Genomic DNA, 3,824 nt, shown 5'->3' with positions numbered 1-3,824 from the left:
AAAACCGCAGCATGCTTTAGTATTATCTCCGTCCTGAAAAGTCAAAAAGACTGAACTGAAGACATCCTGATGCATCCTGAATGGATTGCTCTCCATTCCGAATGCATTAGGATAAAACTGATCAGTTATTTTCCGGTATAGAGCCCCTAGGACAAAACTCAATACTGGAAAAGAGTAACGCTAGTGTGAAAGTACCCTAAGCCAGTTCATTGACAGTCTGGAGAAGAACAATAGAGAAGTTAATTGACTGGAAAGGTGTGCTGACATTCTACCTCCATGCTGCTGTAATTGGTGGAGGGGTGGTTCGGCATAATAATGCTATTGCCAGTGGCAAACAGGTGGTTAGGGGTCACAATTCTGCTCTTAGTGGGTGAGAGGTAACAATGCTGCTGTTAGTGGGTGAGAGGTAACAATGCTGCTTTTAGTGGGTGAGAGGTAACAATGCTGCTTTTAGTGGGTGAGAGGTAACAATGCTGCAGTTAGTGGATGAGGGTGGTTAGAAGTAACAATGCTGCTGCCAGTGGTGGAGTTTTTTTTTTTATGTCAGATTTTTATTTTTTACATTATTCATGGGACAACCCCTTTAAGGCCTAACCTAATCTAAGAAGGGAAGTGGAGAAAGCTTTACTGTCTACTAGTAGGTGCTCAATTAGCAGTACAATTTCTCAATGAAAAAAATATAATAAATACATACATACACATTTCATGTTCGATAAGGCTACTTTCACAGTTGCGTTTGGTGCAGATCCGTCATGGACAGATCCGTTCAGATAATACAACCGCATGCATCCGTTCAGAACCCCATTGACTTACATTGTGTGCCAGGACGGATCTGTTTGGCTCAGTTTTGTGAGACAGAAACAAAATGCTGCAAGCAGCGTTTTGGTGTCCGCCTTCAAAGCGGAATAGAGACTGATCGGAGGCAAACTGATGCATTCTGAGCAGATCCTTTTCCATTCAGAATGCATTAGGGCAAAACTGATCCGTTTTGGACCGCTTGTGAGAGCCCTGAAACGGATCTCACAAACGGAAAGTCAAAACGCCAGTGTGAAAGTAGACTAAGGTAAAAGAAAGGCAAGATGCAGCATTTTGGCAGCAAAGTGCTTAAGGGTGCATTCACACGACCGTATTTTTGGCTCCGCATCCGTTCCGCAATTTTGCAGAACGGTGTGGACCTATTAATTTCAATGGGGCCGCAAAATATGCGGACAGCACACAATGTGCTGTCCGCATCCGTTCCGCAGCCCCGCAAAAAAGATAGAGCATGTCCTATTCTTGTCCGCAATTGCGGACAAAAATAGGCATTTCTATCATAGGGCCGGCTACATTCACACGGCCGGTATCCGTGTTTTGCTGATCCGCAATTTGCGGACTGCAAAACACATATGGTCGTGTGAATGTAGCCTAAAACAGACAAAATAAATAAATAAAATTACAGCACAGTACACAGCAGGTGGAGGGACCTCAGAGGAAGTACGGTGTGGTGGTTCTGGGTGGGATCACCCGTTCTGAATCTGGGACAGCGCGGAACAGTTTTGGCTCCCGTGTGTTCACATCCTTGAAAACCATAACGGACGCAAAGTTGCCACAGCGGTAGCAGTAGTTTGGGGCGGACTAGATGGTCACCAGCTTTTCGTCGAACATAAACTTGTAGCCATGGTGCGCTAGCTGATGCGCTCGACAGATAAGTTTCAGGTTATTTATGTGCACAAACTGATTGGTGACCTTGGCACCAAACAGCCAGCCTGCCCCTCTGGGGCTGATAGCCCAAATGTCCACGTCCTCGGGGTCAGACCACACCAAGTCACAGAAGGCTCCTTTGCGAGGGATTTCTTGATTACGATCAATGGTCCGGATCTGATCCAAAGTCTTTATGTCTGGGGACAGTCCGCCATGTACACAGAGAATCTGCTCATCTACTAAGGCTGCCACTGTCAGCATGTCAAACACTTGGGTACAGCGCTGCCATGCATTGGCATTTCCATGTTTCATTTGGCACTCATGGTAGAATCTGTAGACTTGTGTGATGCATCTGCTGCTCTCGTGATTCCCTCTCAGCAGGGTGATGCGGTCCGGCCACTTGGCTTTCAGAGCAAGAAGGTAGGTGAAGGTTTCCAGGCTGTAATATCCTCGGTCTACAAAGTCTCCCATAAATATGTAACTTGTGTCAGGGACTCGGCCGCCGGTTCTGAACAGCTCACATAGATCGTAGAACTGCCCATGTATATCTCCACAGACTGTGACCGGAGTAGATACGGGCTGGACGTCGGACTCCTCCAGCAGCAGATCACACACATAGTCACATAAGCGCTTCAGGTCATTCTCCGGTAAATACTTGCACTGCCGGGCGATTTTCACGTACTTGTCCAGGTCCAGGGGCGCCATCTTGCTTTAGGTTGGTAACAGTTAGAGCGGGAGGCACCGGGATGGCGTCACTTCCGGCCCGGAACCGGTGGAGGGTGGTTGTTAGTGGGTGAGGGCTGCTAGGGGTAAAAATGCTGCTGTTACTCAGAGAGGGTCTTTCAGGGTAACAATGCTGTTTGTGAGTGGAGGGGTGGTTAGGTGTAACAATACTGCTGCTGGTGAGGGAGGGGTAGTTAGAAGTAATAATGTTGCTACCAGTGGTTGATGGGTAGTTAGGGGTAACAATTCTGCTGTGGAAGAGGAGTGCTTGAAGGTGTTCTGCTGCTGCAGTTTGTTTAAACTGATGATCTATCCTCTGGATAGATCATCAGCATCTGACTGGTGGGGGTCCGACACCCAGGACCCCCGCCGATCAGCTGTTTGAGAATGCAGCGGCGCTGGCAGTAGTGCCGCGGCCTTCTCACTGTTTACCGCTGGCCCAGTGACGTCACGACTAGTATCAATGTCCTGGGCGCTGTTAAGCTCCATTCAAGTGAACAGAGCTGAGCCCAGGCCATTGATACTAGTCGTGACGTCACTGGGCCTGCGGTAAACAGCGAGAAGGCCGCGGCACTACTGCCAGCGCCGCTGCATTCTCAAACAGCTGAACGTCAGGGGTCCCGGGTGTCGGACCCCTGCCGATCAGATGCTGATGATCTATCCAGAGGATAGATCATCAGTTTAAAAAAACTGCAGAGCCCCTTTAACTGTGTCGCCATCCTGAGGTGATACAGTTGAGTTAAGGAGGGCACTTGCAGCCGTTGGCCAGGTGCGTATGTACCTGATGCTCCTAGCTTTAAATAATGCTGAGAGCATCAGATCATTATGTACCCGGCCAGAGGCCATAAGGAGGGCTCAGGCGGCCCCATAAACATCAGCACACCAGGTAGTTTCCCTGAAGGGTCTATGGCCAGTCCGCCCTTCACCATGAACGTGTGGCCACCCACTTGGAGTGGAATTGGTGGAGGGGATCGGTACGGTGGCAGAAGGAAAGCTGACTGTCATTGGAATCCAGGCAGCCCTCCCCATGGGGCTGCCCATGCTGGGATAGGAGGAGGGAGGGAACTTCTCGTACAGACCGTAAGTGAATAAGTAATATAAGTGAAAAGAAGTCAATATGACAATTTTTAAAAAATATATCTATGGGGAATTTATCAAATTAACTCAATGAGTCGCACTATGCCCTACTTGTGACACATCTTTAATTTTCTCTAGGCCCCAAAAAAACATTCAAAGATATTCAAGATCTGCAATTAAACTGCAAAGGTGACCTATCTCCAATAGAACCCAAAGAGCTTTCTGCAAGAGAACTGGCCACCTACGAGTATGGAACAGACATCTTAGAGCTCCTGAAGTTACATATTTGTGTAAGTGCTTGCATTTTCTATACGGTCGGTGATAAAGGACGTGTGTGAGTAGTA

The 3,824-nt window shown here is 48.0% G+C and overlaps 1 pseudogene; it reads right to left on the bottom strand.

The window, feature by feature from the left end:
• Positions 1–1,464: 1,464 nt before the first annotated feature.
• Positions 1,465–2,385, bottom strand: LOC122926958 (annotated as a pseudogene).
• Between the last annotated feature and the right edge of the window lie 1,439 nt (positions 2,386–3,824).

Source organism: Bufo gargarizans, chromosome 2, assembly GCF_014858855.1.
Source record: "Bufo gargarizans isolate SCDJY-AF-19 chromosome 2, ASM1485885v1, whole genome shotgun sequence".
Taxonomy (NCBI): Eukaryota; Metazoa; Chordata; class Amphibia; order Anura; family Bufonidae; genus Bufo; species Bufo gargarizans.
Note: the sequence above shows the minus strand (reverse complement) of the source record. Positions and strands in the feature narration are given on the sequence as shown.